The 21,198-nt window shown below is 38.8% G+C and overlaps 1 protein-coding gene across 6 annotated transcripts in view; it reads right to left on the bottom strand.

Moving 5' to 3' along the window:
• ATXN7L1 (ataxin 7 like 1) overlaps nucleotides 1–21,198 on the bottom strand; it is a 112,194-nt gene that overhangs the window by 34,563 nt on the left and 56,433 nt on the right. Inside the window, exon 1 of one of the 6 annotated variants that reach the window (XM_014869009.2) lies at nucleotides 3,297–3,387. The exons of the other annotated variants lie outside the window; for them this stretch is intronic. The gene's annotated coding sequence lies outside the window, so the exon portion shown is untranslated. Of the gene's footprint in view, nucleotides 1–3,296; nucleotides 3,388–21,198 lie in introns of those variants that run through there. 6 annotated transcript variants of the gene reach the window in all.

The raw sequence follows: 21,198 nt of genomic DNA, 5'->3' as shown, positions 1-21,198 counted from the left end.
ACCCAACTGCTACAGAAACACAGCTACAGAAAGTCTTCCACCTTTTAGACAGATTCCAATACACATTTGAGTATTATCAATGGTACCCAGCTTTTTTTCAAATTTCTTAGAATGGAAATGGAAACTGTGACCTCTGTAAAGTCATACAGGAGAAAAATGTAAATAGTGCCACACAACCAGAGGTGTTCTGAGACACTGCTTGGATGGGTAAAATCTGCACATTTCCTCTCAAAAGTTAACGACACTTCAATGTCAGCAGAAGAAGATGGCAGCAACACCTTGCAGGTATGACAGTGTAGAGCTGGAAGAATAATTCCCTCCAAAGGGGCAGAAAATCCCCTGTTTGAGCATGGCTGCAAGAGGCTGTATTTGACAAAGGTATGAATTCTCAGACAAATCTCAATGGTGACGGCATAAACTGGAACTAAATATTGGTATATTCCTCACCAAGAATTGCAAGCTGCCTCTCAATTCTTCATTCCTTACAATGCATGTGGACGTCAATCACCCTTAGACACTGGTAATGTGTTTCAGAGAAATAATGGGAATATATGACAAAAAAAGTTCATCAGCTGTCAGAATCAACTGCTTAAACCAGGATGGTCATCTCCTCTATCAAATTGACTTTTGTGGTTAAATATTTTTTAAAATTTTTTACTAATTTGTTCCTATTTTACATATATACAAGGAATTACACATAATGTACAAATCTACTGTTATACAGCCTATGCAATAAATTAATGTGCAAATAAAAGACATTTGCACATCAAATAGTTGTGATAATATTAAATATTCACATACTAACATATTCAGGAGACAATCAGTTATCTGTGTAACACTTTCTATGCTCATTTGCAGTTCATATGTAGACAGATTAGATCTAGCAGAGCAGGTGAACTTGTATTCACACAGCTGAGGACATGGCTGTCCCTGTTCACATACACCGGTGATACAGCCAGTGGACATTGATGAAACTAAAAAAGAATGAAAGTTACTGATAAGATACTAACCTAAATTCTACACACTTTTCAGCAATGCAATGAATATATGCTCCAGTTCAAAAGATAATTTTTCTAATTAATTTAAATACTTCCAAATGGATGCTTACGTTCTCCATAAATAACTACACTTATTCTGTTTTTTTTTCTAAATACCAAGTGCTGTCAAATCCAAAAGCACAGGAACACAATCAAAGTTACAATCCTATTTACCACATTAATCCCTCTGCAAACTCTCAGCTGTCTCAGCACAGCCATTGCAAGCAACTGACAAGCAACATGTGACTTCTGCTGTCAAACAGTTAACATATTAATGACATTAATCTCAGAGGAAAGTTTAACACTCTCACTGAATTACCTCACTTTCTATAGAACCAATTTCAGATCAATATCTGTTACTTCTTCTATTCAGTGGCAAGTGTCTGAAGGGCCAGCGTTCCATAAAGTTCTAAGGCACATTGCAAACTCTGCATTAGTAGCATTGCAAATGATCTTAAACTATTCCAGGAGATTCTCCATGTCCTATGGAAACATGGATATAGTCCAACATTCTCAGCCAAATCTGAATTGTTTGTAGATGTGAAGTACTTATGTTGTTGGAGACCTAACTGTCCCTGAATCTCCAGAGCTTCTCTCCTATGCCCTTATACTCCATTTTTAATCCTCCTTCCTGCCTCCTGCACAATGCAACGCCCTGCCTTTCTCCAAATCTCTGCTGCAGCTGCCAAAGTCCTCTAGGTCTGCCTTTAAATCTGTAATTCCACTGGATCCTCTCTGATGGGTCACCAGGGAATACTAGCAGCTGTTTTGCAGGAAACGCCACATCTCCTTCTAATCATAAGCAAAAAAAGCAAAGCAATGGAGGGGCAACATGAGCTTCAGAGCCACAAGCACAGTGTGTGGGAAAATGAGGCAAAACCACATTCTGAGTAGAGAGTCTCTTTTCAAATTTTTGCCTCGACTCTTATACACAAGATCAAGCACTCACTAAACTCACAGGAAACCTTACAATGACTACAGCGATTGATTACAGCAAATATGATGCCGGTAAAATATGTCAAACATTGCAGTTTCCTACCAAAAAAGACCATTATGTGATTCTGAAACTGCAGATATCTCCAATCTGGACTAGAAAAAAAAACCCATTTCTTAGGATACCCCACCTGCATCCACGTTTTTACCCAACGTGTGCTACTGAAAATTAATCAAATCAAGTGAAAAGCTTTTAGCCAGTTAGTGCATTCTCCATCAATATGACAGACAATCATGGAAGAAAAATGTAATGATACAGTTTGAGCATAGAGAAAGGTATGTCTTTCATCTTTCAATCCTTTTTTTTTCTCAGATACTTGAAACAAAACAAGAAAAAAAAACCCTTTATGTTGTCAGACAACAAATACTAAAACTTTGTCAGCACGACTCATTTTGAAATATTACTCTTGTTTAGCATGATCTGACTTCCTGTGTGCAAGAGGCCTAAAGTAAAAATCAGTTTTAGGTTGACCCATGAATAACTCAGAAACCCAGTATTATGGATTATAGCTTGGTATAATACTTGGTAAAATCAAACAAAATTTAATTGCTAAAACTCAGAAAGGTAAGAGTTATTTACTGCTAGTAAATATTTATAGAATAAAAAAACTCCTTTTTAAGCTTGTAGTCATCACAACACTTGAGATCATAGTCCTTTTACTTGGAATAGCATAAAGTAACTGATCCAACTGCCCTTAACAATATGAATACTGTTACTCCCCATTTACATAATTTAAGCAGATGGCAATGAAATTTAGTATCTCATAGCCTTCCTGATGAAGATGTTACTCCTGGTAACTCATATACCGCTTATGCACAAATTACATTTTTTCTATTTACATTATATCCTGAGGTGCTTTGTTGCACAGCCTTTCACTGTGCAAAGTTGAGCAATGTATACTTACAATTTCAATAAACGGCAAATGAAACCTACCACCTTGTACTGATCCCAGTTCAAAGTTTGCAAATGTACTTGGCATTAATCCTAATAAAACCAAAACAGAAAAAACCCCACACATGCCCAAAAAGCAACAGCCAGCAACCAGAAAATGAACAACTTAGACTCTTGCAGAAATGTGTCATCCTGCAGGAACTGGCAGCTGGTTCATAACAAGAATTCATAAACACCTTGTAAGCACTTTCATTTTGCAGCACAGTCTGAAAAAACACTAGCAAAACCCAGTACATGAGGTTAAACAAAAAGAGAATCGTATTTGATGTTAGCAATCTACAGCATAATGTTGCAAGATTGAAGGATAACTTTACCAGCTTTTTTGACAAAACACTATTCCAAGTCCAGCTGAAAAAGTTTGGAAATAATATCCGCAAACCGTTCCACCCTTCTTGCACTGCGCACTGGAAAGGAAACAGCACAGTCGGTTTCATTTTGATACTTCTTGTAAACTGACAAAGGAAATAAACTGCCAGCTCCAACCCCCGGACTGATCTGCTGCATAAAACACTGCTCAACAATCACAAGCTTCATTCCAGGTCAAATGACATAATTGGGAAATTATCAAGTGCTAAAATAACCACCATTCTGCTGGTGTTTATTTACAACAAACACAAGCTTCGCTTTCTGACAGAAACCCACTACAACGATTCTCCATTTCACAAAGTCTACAAGTGAGTAGGATCAGCAAAATTATGCAAAACATCCTGCTAGAAGAAGAAATGTAAACTGAGCCACTTACAGAGAGGAGCAGGCTGCCAACTTAATCTGATTCTACGACGACTGTAAACATGTACTTTTGGAACGTGAAGCGATTCACATTGCCACAGATGCCGTCAGAGAAACACAGCAACGTGATTAGGTATTCTGCACACGGGGAAAAATCCGGCAGATGACCTGCCGCAGCAAATACCAGATCTGTGCTCACACACACCAACTGTTGTGACTACAGGCACTTGTTAAGCACCAAGTTTCGGTCCTACCAGTTGGACACCAGAACTGAACCCGTGCCAAGAACAACACGAGCTGAAAACGGCTGCAGGGCTTTTTTTTTTTTCTTTTTTTTTTTTTGTAATTGTTGATACAACTCAAATAACTGCAGAAATGAACCAAAGTGCAAAACTAAAAGCAGAAAAAACCCACAAGTGTATATTTAGAAAAAAACACTGACTTTTTACTTCCTTGATCCAGGAAAGCAGGAGAGTGTTTCTGTATAACGAAGTAGGATGAACCTGATGTTTCCCTGGAAATTATTTTATTTATGGGACAACCTGGCATTTGTCAGGATTATTATAAAATATGTGAGAAATAATCTCTAGACTATCACTATTTTACATTTACATGGCCAAACGTCTTAAAAATGGCAAAATTCCATAAAGAGCCACACACAGCACTTCCCAGAACACTAGTATTCCTCTTGAGTAAAAAGCATTAAAAGAAGGAAGGTTCAAATGGAACTCCAAAAAATGCTTCAAATAGCGCAATTAATGATCCTAAATGTAAACTGAAGCTTCTGGGTACTTGCCTGCTTCTTTTATAAAGATTTTGAGACATAAATATGAAGCTCCAAGATATCACTTCAATATCAGACAGACAGGAAAACAATGGAAGTGTGAATACCCTGCCCTGGTGACAATGTCAGTCTTCACATCATTGAGCAGGAAGACCTAGATTTAATCGCAGTGTCAAGCCCTGTTTCTACAGCTACAGAAGGGAATATTAATGATTTAGGATATTAACTTGATTTAAAAAGGAATTGAAGACTTAAGTAGGAATTCATCACTCTTGTAATGACACAATTCCACACGTGTAACCAGCATTTGCCACCTGACAATCTGCATTGCTATTGAAGAAAAAATGACGATTTTCAACTCTGTATTTCTCAGCTCAGCAAGGCCAAAAATCCCCAGGCAAAAAAGAAGTAACTGAGCAAGCGAATCGCTTTTTTGAGTGACAGCCCACCTAAGAAAAGCAAGGAGAGCTTATGCACAGAAATTTTATATTCTGGTGGAAGAGATGCTCAGGCAAGTCCAACATGAAACTAGAATCTGAGCTAAATATCACCTCAAAACTTGTGTCCAGTGCTTACACCACAAGGACAACCCTCACCATCCTTTTGCACTGGTATCTTACTACGTGCTGACCCACATTCTCACCATTTTTGTACTCAGAGGATGGAAATGCATTATCAGCATTCCATCCTTCCTAAGGAAGGAACCTTCCTAAACTTAGGACAGACACATCAGGTGAAATGCTAAAATATTTCTAGTAATCAAACCGTACTCTCAAAAATAGATACTGTCAACAAATCAGAATTTTGTGGATGATTTTATATGTGAAGAGAAATCTTTTATTTGGCTTAATATACAAATATATAAACAAAACACCTATTCCTTTATTCAAACACACGACCTATATAATTACACTTCAGATTGTTGCACATCCTCTCATGCTTTGTACCATGTAACAGACCTGTTTCCTCAGGCAGATCTTTCACATTCAAGGTCATGTAACGACACATATTTTTATTTATTTATACTTATGAGGATAAAATATTCCACTGTATCTCTATTTCCATCTTTAATTATATTTACATAACAATAACAAAATTAAGCAATTTATGTACATGATTGCTTTAAGAACTAATTAAATGTTTCCCCTAATCTATCATAAATCAGAAATGTTCAATGTTTCTTTAATGTTTTACTTAATCCAAAAATATATAATGTCATTTCTTTTTACTGTTAAGAAAAGATAAGCTATTACAGAGTGAGACGGGACTATTGAGGGTGTTTGGGAAAAAAAAAAAAAACATGCTGTACTATGACTCCGAGAAAACAGGCTATCATTTTTAGGTGACATGTTCTTCATCTGGCTCTGTGAAAAACAGAACACCAGATTTTATTCAATATCAAGATCACATATCACTATCTCATTTTATCATTCCATACAAATAACTTCTAGAGAAACAGTAACTTCACTGAAATTAGCCCAGAATAACATCTTTGTAGGACTTGCATAGAATCTGCTGTTTAAACCTTCTGCCTTTTTCTGTTACTTGGGATCCAAATCCAGCACCTAGTGAATCAATGTATTTCTTAACAAGCTGTTTTTTAAGCACAGAAATAATGGATTTTTTTTCTAAAAATATGCAGGTTTGAATGGTAAATTGCTCCATCTCTGTTACCCTGAGCTTCTTTGCCCCCAGCAGCCTCATCATTTCATCCTGTATTCACAGTCCTTTGCCCCTCTCCCCAAAGAGATGGGATAAGCTCTGTTTGGTCTGCAGGTAGATATGTGCCAGCTGTCAGTACAAGCTGCAAATGTGCTACTGCCACATGGAATACCATTCTCTGGGCCACATTATTTAAGCTGTCTCCTCACAGATGCTGATTTTCACAAGACTGCTGAAACTTTGGATATTTGAACCAAATCAGCAAAGAGCTAAAAATTCTCAGACAAAATAGAAAATATATATGATCACATAAGGTTTATTGCTATTATTATTTTTATTACCAGTAGCATTATTACAATAATTACAATATTTTAGGAAATCCAAGCTAAAATTGGTATATTAATTTTTTTACCTGCTCTTCTGTGTTTGCCCTCCTCATGGGTATTCCCAGGCACCAAATAAATTCCCTCAGAATATTCTGACATAATTTCAAAATTCAGGTAACCATACAGATCTGCCCAGCTAGGGACACTGTTTTGTTTTGAAAACTAAATGAGCCTACATTGTTTCAATTGGCTTTATCAAAATATACTACAGAAGCAGCATAACTGTCAGTTCAGAGTATTTCCTCATTCCAGATATTTTAGATAAATCAGTTCACTCATCTTTCAAGCATGTTATTTGCCAGAGGTAAGAAAATCCATTATTTATAATGCTGCATGAATAACCACAAGTGATAACCCCTAAATACACAGACTCTGAAGTGAATGTGCAAAACAATTCCTGAAGAGGTCACTTGCTCATGTTTCACTCATTACATACAATAGCTCTTACAAACAAGAAACCAAACTCTTAACCTTCTACAGAAAAAAACTCAAGAGACAACACTGAAAAACACACCCAAATACAAAAGTGGGTTTGTAGGGTATTTTAAATCTGTTCCTCTCCTTTTAAAAAACTCTTTAGCTCTGTATTTTCATACAGCTTCTTAATTCTAAAATTGGTTTCCACTTTAACTTGCATCATTTATGACTTCTAACTGTGCAAACTAAAGAAACTCAGACCTAACTGCACATGAATGAAATAAATGCAAATCAACTTCTGAGAGTCCAAGTGACAACTAGTTCATATTCTATCTCTTCATGCACCTCTTGGCCTTTCATCACTGCAATGAACTTCTTATACTACAAATTACTTCTTTTGGATAAACTATTTCTCCATTCATAATTTTAAAAATTTCCCATCATTGCTCTTGTAATGAGAGTTTTTTATGTCTACAATATTAAATGTCTGCTATACCTATATATATATATATATGATTTTTTTTCTTTGATAGGTATTTGCTCACTTTTTTCCAAGTTGAGTCTTCCGAAGTTTGTTGAAGCATGGTGAGTGTTTCAGATGCTGTGTGAAGAAAGGCATTTTCCAAGGCCACACAGCCATTAGAGTGAAGATCTTAATTTAAAGCATTCCAAGTTTATTCACCCACTGATGTTGCCTCTGTTATAAAATAATGTGCCAGGAATAACACAGGGAAAAAGACATGGGTGATTTCCAGTACAACTATCTACCAAGGTCCATGAACTGCTGTGACAGCACAGCTGAGCAATTCTGTTTTCCCTTCTCCCCCCACTTCCAACGTCCTGAACAACCTGACATCCAGTGCAGGTGGCTCCAACTTTCCATGGATCTTCTCAGAAGCACACACAGAACATATTTTAGAAAAACTTTTGGTAAAAAAAAATATGTGTAGGTGCTCACCAGCTGAAGATACAGGATATTTTTCCTATGAGACATTGTAATTACTTTCTATACTTACTTCTATAAGGTAATAGAAAAACAATCTCATTAAAGCAAGGCATAGCTCAACTCAGAACAATTATTATGAGTTTTAACAAAGATAGTAAGCAAACAAACCAAGATGGTTAGAAGTCCAACTTGAAGCAAGTCCACACAAATGAACTAGTTTTACCTGAAGACATTTAACTATTATATATTTAACAGGATGTCTCTGAGAAGAAGCAGGCAGTAAGTATCTTTCCAAGGTATCAAATGTTTCATGCATGTCAGGCATTTTTGGTTTAAACCACAAGAGTCAACTGAAGCATATGTAAAACATTAGGATGATTATTTCCTACTAGGACTTAGCTGCCTTTTTATAGTGCTAGAACCTGGTTTCACCCTTGCTTGGTGTAACATTTCACTTCAGGTGGGAAGAGATGAATAGGACATATATTTGCCAATAGATGAGAGTAACACTTGGTCAGCCAAGAAATGACTAAAAGAGAATAAGCTTGGAAGCTAACAGGAAGAAGAGAAAACAATTTTAAGACAAGGATTTCAAAGTGGGTTATTTATAGAGTCAACACTCAATTATCCATGGACAGATTATCTGTACCAGAGATGCAGAAACAAATCAGCTCCAGCTGGGCTCATTAGCAGAGGTGCAGCTCCGTGCAAATGTCCCTACACTTCTAGGGACATTGTGGGTTCAAAAATTACACAGCATCTTTTTTTCAGCATAAGACTGAAGTCCTTTTTTCAATCTAAAGTGAGTCACTTTGGTTGTTTTTGTTTAGCATTTCCAAAGGCAAGAGCACTGGGGAAAATGGCAAGGACTTCAAAGCCCCCGCCTGGCAGTGTTACCCCCGTGCTCTGGGTCCCAAGAAATTTTATTAACTGAGGCACAGCGTCAAGCCTGAGCTGGCTGTGTGCATTCCTGCATTCTGTGTCAGGGCTGCAGCCTCCGCCAGGGAGCTGGGTGCAGACAAGCACCAGATACTTGTGACAAGGCAAGAGCCAAGCACCAGCCAGCATGGCAAACAGCAGGCATCTCAAATACAGCTGGGGTGGCCTCTGTGCAGAGGGACTGAGCTGTGAGATCACTTGAGATTACAATTTAAAGTTAAGTAATTTAAACCAGTTATTCTAAACGAGGGAAGAATTAAAACAAGTACTTTTCTAACTTGAAGAAAAACACAGCCACAGCAGTATCAACTCAGCTTGAAGCTGTTTTCCTGGCCACAATGCCAAAAGTGTAATTGACAGTCAAATACAAAGGTAGATTAAAAAAGGGGAAGGAAATGGAAAAAATCCAACATGACATTTCTTACCTACCAATTGCTTCCTCTGAATCAGACTATCTGTGTTCTTGCACAAGGATTGAAACCTTTCTCCATCTCTCAGGACACAGCAAACTCCAGAAGAGACTATGATCTTCTGGAAGTTGTCCCTTCTCATCAAATTCATGTTCTACAGTTGAAAGAAATCCTACTGTTTAGAGATAACAAGAGATACTTCTAAATTTGAAGAACTTAAGACTCAATTTATTTTTTTCCAGCAATGGGAGTCACTTGACCAAAGAGACAGGGAAAGGACAACAAGCAGGATACTGGCATGATAAATCTCAGCTATAATCAACTGACTCCAGTCTGATTACAGAGGAGGAACTAAACTCTGTATTTGGCAAATGGATCACAGAGCAAGTCTTTTCTAAAGCTTTTTGCTGAGTCTGCCAATTGTTAGCTAGACAGTACAGCAGATTTAACCAGCAATGGCTAACAAGTGAACCAAAACTAACCATGCCTGAGCTATCATCTCTGGGATTTGCCTACTGTATCTAAATACTGAGAGAAAAACGTTTATTTACACTGAACTGCTCAAGTAGTTTCAAAGGATAGCTAGAAACAGAGGATCACTAAGCCCAGAATGAGACAGAGGAAGAGGGTTACCTATCCCATCAGAAGATCATTGTAACACTTGAGGAAATCTGCAGGTCCTACATCTACAACCTTATTACCCCCCTTCCTTTCCTCCTCCCTAGTCCCAAATTCCTTGACTTTCCAAGTTGCTTAAGGTCTGAAAAAAAATTAATTCACGGCAAAAAAAAAGTTCAAAAGCATATTCACTAGGATAGATATTACTTATAAGAGAACTCTAGCGGTTTTATTTGTTCTTATGTCTCCTTACATTTCAGATCCCTAAATGTCTTCTGCCTAAAAGGTGATAGCAGTGGAAGTTACAAAAGGTCTGCTGTCTGTCTTTGCTGTTTTACCTAAGGACATGAGGTCTGTTCTCAGTATTAGGGACTAACATATTTTGGAAGGTGTAACATTCAGCAAACAAAACCAGAGAATAGATCTTCTCCTGTACAGTATTTGCAAGTCTGTGTATGGTATTTATCTTGGAATACACACTAATGAGGACAGCAGCACAAGCACTAGAAGGGAAAAGACTCAATTACTGTAAACAACTGGGAACAAAAGACTGTTAAACATTCAACAATCACATCAACAGAAGGTTTAGAAGTCTTTACCTTGTTTACTGTAACAAGATTAGGTTAACTCTCCCCTCTGCCTCTTAGCCTCATCAAACTAGGGAAGACCATAAGAACAAAACCACTGCACTAACTCACTCACTCACTCACTGAAAAACCTCACTGCCCTGCCCAAAGTAACAGTAAGATACCAAAGTGTCGGGGGCTACTGCCACACTAAATTTCAGCCTGCAACTTCCAGCTAATCACCTGCATATCTGTCAAGCACATACATGTGAACTACACTTGCATAAACTTTCTGCTCCCTTACTGCTCCTCCCACTCCAAGATACCAATTCTAGCCAAGAACTTGATTAGCAACAGACTATGAAACACTTTCAGAGAACATCAGAGGTGGCACTTACTAAAGGACAGTGAACTTTTATGTCCTGAAGGCCCCAAAGCAAAGTGTGGCAGCTGGCATCGGGCATCGCATGTTACACCTGCAGTCATACCACGAATCAAAAAGAGATGAAATTTCTTTTTCTGCTCTTCTTCTCTTTCAAAACATTCCTGGCACACCTTTGGCTTCAATCTGGTATTAATCCATGGCTGAATTACAGTGTATGAATAGAGACTGGGCACATTGTATAACACAACCTTGAGTCTTTTAGCACTTGCTTACTAGAATAGGCTGCTCTTGCCCTGCAAGTACAGTGGGTATTGTTGTCTCCAGATGTAGTCTCATAGAGCTAATATACTGAAAAAGGCCTGCTGAGCCCTCTTTCACAAGCAATCTTGATTCATCCTCTATCAGGGACCTCTCTCTTGTTAGTAATTTTATGCCAATTTAGGAGTTGCAATTATTACATGCTCTCCCACCCCTTCCTGGCTAACTGTAAAATTATTAAACAGCAGAGTTACATGGACTACTTTTGTAGGACTTCTGTCTTCCTCTTTATAATTACCTGTCAAAATCTGGTACATAGCGAGTTTTAAACAAGTCATTCTATGCTGGTTTTGTATTTTAATTAAATATAAAGCAACTCTGGTTAGATACCTCAGGACATTTCTCACTTTACAGAAATCAGAGCTCATTTAACAGCCATATATTTCACAGACTTAGACAGACACCTCTATCAGATAACACAGGTTGCAAGTAAACAAGCAGGTTTTATTTTTTCCCCTGTAAAGTCTAATGAAGTTTTCTAGTGTCACTCAGATTTATAACCATTTAGAAAAATGTAACAGAGATATAGAACTTTATGTTTTTCTCCTTTTAAGTTCATTAGAACAAATAGAGAGAGAATGTAATCCATGCACACAGCACGTAATCCAGCTGTAATTCATACCACAGCATGGCAGAGGTAAAGCGGTAATGCCGACATTAAACCTGATACTATTTAGCCCTTAAAGCTTGCAGGTAATCCCTCTCTTTCCAAGAACTGCACACTGAGAGAAATCAGATATTCTTAAAAAATAATTCAGTATAATGAAAGTTTTAAATTACATTTAATTTTTAAAATGAAATAATTTAAATTGAGCTTAGACATCTAGAGCCATATTGAGGCTTCCAAAACACTCAGCAACTGCCTTGTACTTTATTTAAAAAGCTCTATAGAATAAATATAAAACAGAGCACAAAAAAGTTGACAGCTGCCAATTCAAGAGTCAGCAGTTCACACTGGCATATTTTGTTTAAACTACTTTGGTACCCCTGTCATGTTATTAATCAATTTTTTTTTAAAAACCCTCCATGAATTATGTATTTCTAAAATACTACCTGTTACCAGTGTAATCACAGTTTGCATTATTTTTTAACCACATTGCCACATATGAAATGTACCCCAAAAAATGGCAAAACAAAACACAGAACATAGAAACACATACTTCAGAGAGAAATAAAGGTGAGTCCTTGAAAATATGGGTCTTACTTAATTTCTAGTTACCTGCATCCATTTTTCCTTAACCTTTCTGAGGCTGCAGCAAATTGAGCTTAGTGTCTGCTCTCAAGCTAAAAATCTTTGCAATAATTTGCGTAGATTTGTGCAGATAAAAATAAAAATCACAGACTATATTAGATTCCAAGACTGTAAGCAACACGAGCTATCATATCTGCACAACAGCATGCTGATGTAGTTGGGAAAAAAAGTAAAAATAATCACAGTACAGATAACCAAGGGTCAAAGTTCTGGTTATGCATGAAGTTTCAGTATTGGCACTTCCTGTTCTCAGTCTAAAATACTCATAATTTAATCTATTTTGTCCTTCTTCGCTAAAGTAATGAACTGCTATTCTCTCCCCTCCTTTATATATCTATACTCGGTTTGCTCACTTACATTACTGTGAACCATTAGGCCAGTTTTACAAGGTCTCCGGTCCACAAGGGGCATTGCCACACTCAGTCACGCAGGCCGGGCTGCGCTCAGGCTTCAGGCCAGGCTCAGCCCGGGAGCGCCCTCCCGGAGCGGGGCGGGGGCTGGATGGCATCGCTTGCACCCTGGAACGCCTCAGCTCCTTCGGAGACCGCAGGTGCTGCCGACAGCCCTTAAACACGTGTCACCTCCCTCCGCACCGCGCACGAATGTAAGGCTGGGGATGTTTTTCTCCAGCAACAGCTGTGTCCTACAACCTCGTGCGGCTCCTACGCCAGGTTTCTCACGCCGCTCGAACACAGCAGCAACAAAGCAAGGCAGCATCTGTAGCGACCCTCACTCACATTCAACCCGCCGCTGCAAAACCCACCAGCAGCACCTTTCCCTGGCGCGCTGACAGCTTCGCCCGCAGGGCTCCGGCCGTCCTTCGGCGGGGCCCGCCGGGCCGCAGGCGCCGTCAGCGGCCGGGAGGCTGCCGGGAGCGGAGGGCCGGGAGGAGGCGAGCAGAGAGCCGGGACGGGAGAGCAGCGGGCCCGCAGCTCCCCCTCCCGGAGCCGCCGCCGCTGCCGCCCGCTCCCGACATCCGTCCTGCTGCTCCGAACCGTCCCTACTCACGCGACGGGCAGGGAAAGCCCCAACAGCGAAAGGTTAGGATCGGCAGAACTAAATGCAAAACTCGTTTCACTTATCACACGATTTTTCTCCTGAAAACTCGTCAAACTTCTAATTTAGTTTTGGAAGGCTTAGAGAAAGTCAGTCCTTCGACCAACAGTGTTACAGCTTCAGCCACTGCCGGCAAGGAAACACACGCTGTCCACGTTAACACCAAATTCAGGTTCTGAGCTCCACACAATAATGTATGGTAATTGGTAATAAAAAATTAAGCTTCTGATTACCTTTGATTTTTACAAGCAAACCAAGGATTAAGATCCTGTTACAGTCAGCTACTGGGTAAACACAAAGGTCTTTATCGCCTATTTTTCTTCTTACAAGTACTCCATACTCACAAGTATGCAGATATCAGAGCTATGGTGTCACCACCCAAAATAAAAAGTTCAGTCAACAAGCTGAGCTTTGCTGTGGCACAGCTCTGCGTCTTAAGGCAGCCCTGTGCCAAAGCCTCAGCCAGCTGACTGCTGCTGGAAATGGTGGGTTCCCCATTAACCAGAAATACTTCTTTTGGCATAACTCTCAAGATTTGGAATGGCAGTATGTTTAATGCTTACCTGATACCATTACAAGTAATTTGTTTCAACTGTATTTAAATGGGCAGCCACTCAGCTCTTCTCGCATACATGCAACTCCTCTTGCAGCCAAGGAGTTGTTGGCTTGTTCACTAAACCCAGCCAAACCCAGTAATTTGCAGCAGACCAGCATGGGACCTAAATTTAAATGCAAATTTATTCTCACAGCTGTGTCCAACATGAAACACACCAACAAATGCAAGCTCACACCACAAGGTATTTTACAATGTTTCAGGATTAAATTCCATATATTTGAACACATACATGGAGTGGTGTTCCCTAGGAAATTAAGCTGGAAGATGTTCTCTGGAGTGCTGCATTCCCTGGCTGCACACCCTCCTAACTGTGCAGGGATCCCAGTGGAGCAGGAGCAGGAATGGCCCCAATTTATTCAAGTTTCTATCTTAATCACACAATCTTCTGCCTGAGGCCTTGGAAGAAGATGGGGAGTGTGAAAACAGAAGCAGAACTCTCGAAGATTAGTTACAGTAAGTAAGCTCTTCAGAAGGCAGTGTGAGTCCTTCTGGCAGTGATTCCAATTGGACAGAAGAGAGAACTGGATTCAAGACATCCTGACCCACTGGACCCAAAAATGGAGCTCAGCAATTTAGTCAACAGATCTTTGAAGGTGCATAACCATTTGGTTTGTGGCTTTGTTTGGTTGCTTTGTTTTTAATTTAATTTGAACATGAGACTTGTAGTAAAATTTGAGGCATAAGCCTAGCTAAACAAAATAGCCCTGAATACTTCTGGGATTCCTGTTTAGGAAATTATTCACTGCAGGTGTACATACCTCACAGAAGAGGCAATCACTAAAGCCAAGGAATAATGAGACACAATAAAACATGGAAGTATAAATAAGCAGAAGAAACAGTAATAGGTATTATCAACATGCAAATAATATCAAAATGCAAGTAAAAAATAAGACAAATAGGTTAAATGTTTAAAACTGACTGGAAAAAAAAGCCAACAAAAATATATGCTTGTAAAAAGCTCCAGCTAAGCTGAGAAATAGAAGGTTGAAAGGAACTACGGGTTGTGTTGTATTGTATTCCTCCATCATTTTATGGTGAGGACATTACACACCGCTAATACCTATTTGTATATCCCAGATTCATGCCTGTGGAGCAGCTGTCAAAGCATGCTGTAACACATAATCCTGGGGAACCACAGGGCTGCAAGACTGCTGCAAAGTGAATGGTGATTGCTGCCTCACATCAGCATGTGATAAAGGTCATATCAGAGGTCTTGAACAGCTAGTAAGGCATTGAATGATCATGAATATTTAGAATATAACACAAGGTAACATCAAGAGAGGGTTAACTTCTATAAGGAAGCAAAACAATGCATCAGAATTTGGGGTGGGGGGGAGGTGTAGAATATGCATAGTAACCATGCAAACAATCTAGCAGAAGCAAATTCAAAGCAATGCTTCCACTATCTGAAAATAAAAATCCATCTCCTAAAAACCAAGGCTGATGTTAGCTTTTAAGATACAATCAGGATGTTGACAGTTTTCTGTATCTTAATATTGGGCATCTAAAGTGATCCATCAATAGATCACCTAAACCAAATGTTTCAGGAAGTGATAACCAATGCTTTAGTTTTCAATCTAAAATGGGCAATTTATCAGCAATATTAAGACACATATTTAAATAAGAAAGGACTTCTGTAGTTGAGCTGAAGACCACAGACACTTACCTTACAGATTAACTTCTGTAAATAGTTATCTTTATACAATGTGATATTAACAGAGACAGATAGTGATAATTGACAGACATTCTACATTCTACACGTTCTACTTCCTATCATACTAAGAAAATAGTGCACAGGAAATAATTATTTTCTAACTCTAGAATCTTAATATAGAAATTTCTGCACAGAACACACAATCTGCAGAAAGCTGAGAAAAAAACTAGTCAATAGTTAAAATAACTATTCATTGTAGGTAATATGGGGGAAAGGATTTTTTTGGGGTGAAGGATCACTTTCTTTGCTCATCCTGCAAGCTTTAATTAAGTGGCAATGAAATAAGGAGTAGCTAAGAATGATTATTTTGTAACTTGTTTTCAGGCTATAAATATGTTTCTGGTTATAGTAATACTACATATAAAACCATTAATAAGACTGCCTGCTTACCAAAGCCTGGATATAGACGTTAACTTGCCTGATGTCAGCATGAAGTTAGGATATCAGGGTGTTTTTTGGCCTATTTTGAAAAGAAAACTTCTAATCTCTGTAGTTAGTTTTGGACTGACAAAATGTTGGTTCTGTCTATAGAAGAAAAAAAAGTGATACGCCAGTAGCACTTTATGATGACTCTTTTATGCTGTACATCAGAATACTCCCATATAATTTTCAACATGAGGCCCAAAATTTACATATTAAGTGCTTTCCTGATGGACACTGCTATTATCAGACAGCTTGCACATTTAAGCTACTTGAACCCAGAAACATTTCTTAGTACTTAGCACACGGAGACTGCCTAGTCTGGAATGTGTATTGGGACTAAAACTTTAAAACACAGAAACAAGAGTACAATCTGTTGGGAGCATACATGTTTCTTGCAAAAGCTGTGCAGGCCTAAAATAGTGCTAAAATTAATTTTGTTTCCTTGTACTGCTAGGTAGGTCAACATACAGGATTTTTTTCCCACCTAGAAACAAGGCTACAGCTTCGGCAATTCAGAACCAGCAAAACCAGAAAAAAAAAATTAACCCAGTAAAACACTAGCATATATATTTGAGTGGCAGCTGTATGAAGTGTTCCAGGTTTTTCTGTATCTGTACATTAATCTCACTCTGAACCCCAAACCAGGTTTCTTATGTTTCAGTACCATGGATATTGCAGCACCAAAGGACAGAGGAGAGGTGTTAGAGAAATTCAAGTCAAAGTGCTTGAGATAGCCAAAATTGTACTGATTTTGCATGTGGAGATTATTTCAGAAGAATCTATGAACCTCTAGCTGATTATTTCTGAAGACATCTTATCTAAACCACATTTAGCAGAAAAGAAGACAGGGACCCAGATTTCTATGAATTTCAATTATCCTGACTCAACTCCTCCAACAAATGAAGCATCTGATCCGTTTTCAGAACCACACTCTACAAAGCTGTGTTTGTGGCCTATAAGATAATCCTTTTACTCCTAAAACATTACAGACCTTCATGATCAAACTGTTGTACTGAGGAAGAGTACAAAGCTCTGACTAACAAGTGGTGCTTGACAGACACTCAGTTATGCTTACATTACCTTACCTTAGATGAGGCTAATGCCTCAACAATCCCAACCTTTCACAGCAGCTCCTCTAGAAACCCCATGAGATTCTGGATTCTTGTTTAATCTCTTGGAAAAATGAGGAACACTAGTGTACTTGAGGAGTGCCTTAGTCCTACACAATCCACTACTAAATCTATAAATTAGACTGTTATTTTTGGGAATTCCTAGAAGGACTGAGATATATCCATATCCTGAGATAGTGCCTTTTTTTTTTTTTTCTGCTTTTCCTCTCCATGTATCAGAATTTGTCCATATTTGAGGCAGGGAACAGCTACTCCACTGCCTTTCACTTGATTTCAGTCAGTCCTTGCCTGAAATTAGCTCTATTCTACTCATACAGAGATTTATGACAAACAGGGTTCTCTTCCTTTTCATTCTCTAGCCAGGCCAAGAAGGTGTTGTCCATATAGGTGTCAAAATGTATGCAAATCACATTTTAAAATCGGCTTCTAATAGCATAAGAAAAGACAACCTACTCTCTGCATTCTTAGGAAAACATCAGAAAGTGTTTATCTAATGTCTAGCACAGGATTTCTTGTTTCTCGTTAGGACCCCCTAGGGGTTCCTAAAGACCAGTTTGTCTTATTAAAGATGAACTATCATAATAACAAAATTAAGAACAAATTTTGTTTCCATTCTGAGTTGAACACAGCTTTTTTGCTGTAAACCTTCAAACCTAAACTATCCAGGCAAACTGAAGTACCAAGTAGTGATCCCAGTCTTTCCAAAACAGCTAGAGCTAATATTGTACAATCACATAAAGTCCAGTCTTTGCTCTTGATTGCTTATGAATGACTTCAAACACTTGGGCACCTCACCAGTGCCATGGGTCCAGCAGAACCACTTAGGATTTCACTTAGGTACACATCATCCTTAAACACTTCTACAATAACCAATGAAACCAACCCAACAAGGAACATGCATCCCTCCTCCTCCACTTAAACCTGAATTCTTCAAGTGAGCTCATGGAGACAGCACGCCTTTAAGTACTCCTGTCGTACAAATTTTTCCACTGCTCTATGTCTCTAGAAGTTTTTGAGTATTTTAAAATAATATTTGCTAATATACTTTACTGATAATATTTACTAATTTAATAATGCTAAATGACACACAAAGAGTTAATGAATTTACAAGTAAAATACATACAAATAGTATTTCTTATAGGAGCAATGCTGCTGTACCTTGCAGTGGTTTCTGAAGTCTATTACTTTTGTACTCATATACACAATGCTTCCTTAAGGTGTTACAGGGTCTCAAATGTATCCTTTAACTACCTATAGCAAACAAGCACAAATCTGTTACTTGATGTGTGCAATGCTGCACACACCTTCACAAGCACCCCAACATTATAATTCTTAGCTGTGAAATTCCACAATCGCAGCTACTAGTTGGTATCTCTGACTTAATTCAACTGATAATAAAGGGTTTATTTCAATTAGTCTCATATTAGAATCAGTGATTTAGATTTAAATTAAATTCACATCATTTTCACATCCTGTGGGTATGCATGTTTTGACAGTACTGCAAAAACGTGCTGCAAGTTGCATAGAAGTTGATTGAAACCGTCAAACTAGTATTTAATTGCTTGCTGACATGTACCTCAAAAATAGTCCAGAGTGGATTTATCTGAACATATAAAAGGACAAGCAGAAAACACATTTTAAAGTCATCTCCACGCATTGGAGAAATACAGGTTTTATTGCTACATTTTTAATTCCTGAATCAAATACTACAGCTTTTGCCTGTCATTTGCTCTATGACTACATGCATCACCTCAGACTTTGAGAATTCTTTCTTCCATATAATGGATATTATAAAATAATACTTTCAAAATTAAACCAATATTTAAAAGAAGTTTTAAACATTAAAATTTCCTTACTTCTTTTTTTCTGCTCCTTTGAAAAAAACTGTAACATCTGTGCAGTCAAATTAAATACATCTGCTCAGATAATGTACAAGAAAAGCAATCCACAAGCAATGTGTAAAGTTCACAAAGTTTTTGCAGAAACTTGTATTCAATCTGTTCTCTCTCCTGAATTTGGTGCTGCAGAAGGCAATATTCTGGACGCGTAGTCCAGCAGTCCTCACCACTTTTTCCCCCCACTTAAATCTCATTTTCTGTAATTTATAATTTTTGCTTTAATCCTAATCAGTCAGTAAAGTTTTAGAGTTGTCTTCTAGACTCTCTACGTCTTTTAGTAATTTTAACAGGCTTACTTCACACATTAAAACCTACTCTTCACCACCACATCCCTCTTTAGGGCTGTGAATTCCTGTAAGAGAAGAGTGCTTTTGGACAGGAAAAAAAAAAAGCACATTGCCACCAATTCTTAGAGCACAGAATTGCAGAATGGCTTGGGTTGGAAGGACCTTAAAAGTCATCCAGTTCCAACTGACTTGCCATGGGCAATGACACCTTTCACAGGTTGCTCAAAGCTCCACCCAACCTGACCTTGAACACTTCCAGGGATGGGGCAGCCACAGCTTCTCTGGACAACCTGTGACAGGGTCTCACCACTCTCACAGTACAGGATTTCTTCTAATAGCTAATCTTATCCAGCCCTCTTTCAGTTTGAAGCCATTCCCCCCTGTTCTGTCACTACATGATTTTGTAAAAAGTCCCTCTCCAGCTTTCTTGTAGCTCCCCTTGGTACTGGAAGGTGCTCCAAGGTGTTGCCAGAACCTTCTGTTCTCCAGGCTGAATAACCCCAGCTTTCTCAGTCCATCTACACAGGAGAGGTGCCTCAGCCTTCTGATCATTCTTTGTGGCCCTCCTCTGGATTTGCCCTTACAGGTCATGTCCTTGTTACACTGAGGGACTCAGATCTGGATGCTGTACTCCAGGTGGGGTCTCCTGAGAGCGGAGCAGAGGGGAAGAATCCCCTTCCTTAACTGGCTGCCCATGCTGCTTTTGATGCAGCCAAGGATATGGTTGGCAATAAATATATCAATCTAGTTAAGTCAAGAGCCTGTAGGTAGCAACTTCAAAAAAAAAAAAACAGCCCTCAAATCTGAACAGACACAGCCCAGAAAAAGACCACTTTAAGATAAATTCAAATGGTAAATCTTTCATCTTCAAGGTCAGGTGTCCTTTTCAAAAGATATGCTTTTAAGATAGTAGTTTAGAGAAGACAGGCAGAACTGAATTAATAATTAATTGAGGCTGCTGTTCCCTGTGCAACAGCCACTCTGAACCAGGCATTCTCCCTGCTTTTGCCTTGAACCATCTCTTACATTCACCTGCTGCACTGATGGGTGAGCTTAGCTTGCTAAACCAGCAGAAAAGTAACCAAAGGGGGAAAGTTGCTAAACCACAAATAAATCAATTCTCCTATTATTTCATAATAAGTTGAATAGTGTCACTACAGGGTGAGAGGAGCAGCAGGGAAGGACAAGGGTCCCTGGACTGGGTAGGAAGGGTGAGCTGTGACGAGCGTGCTCTGCTCCCTGCAGCAGCATGCCTTCAGATCCATTTGGGACACCCTGCCACAGTGATAGTCAATAGAGCTGTAGAAAGGGCACTGATGTCACCAACAGAGAAAACATCCCAGATAGATGATCATGTTTTAAAGCTACTGGAGGTTTTGTTGCTGTTGGAACAGGTTCTTGCTTATTTTACAAGGACCATGGTTGCCACTCGGTTGTCAGTCCTTGCCGTAAAAGAGCACCTTGTGAGCTGTGGTTGCTCTCACAGCTGAGTCTCCAACCCACCTGCTCTTCCTCGAGTCTCTACTAATTGAGGTAAGAGTTTTTTCTCACAAAACATCACTGACCACTGTACTATTTCAAACAGTGTTATTCTGGGAAACAATGGCAAGTGTGGTAGTCTGGAATCAATTGGGTGATACTTGTACCACAGAGTGGTGTTAGTTTCCCTATCTGCCTTCA

Source organism: Sturnus vulgaris, chromosome 5, assembly GCF_052056855.1.
Source record: "Sturnus vulgaris isolate bStuVul1 chromosome 5, bStuVul1.hap1, whole genome shotgun sequence".
NCBI lineage: Eukaryota > Metazoa > Chordata > Aves > Passeriformes > Sturnidae > Sturnus > Sturnus vulgaris.
Note: the sequence above shows the minus strand (reverse complement) of the source record. Positions and strands in the feature narration are given on the sequence as shown.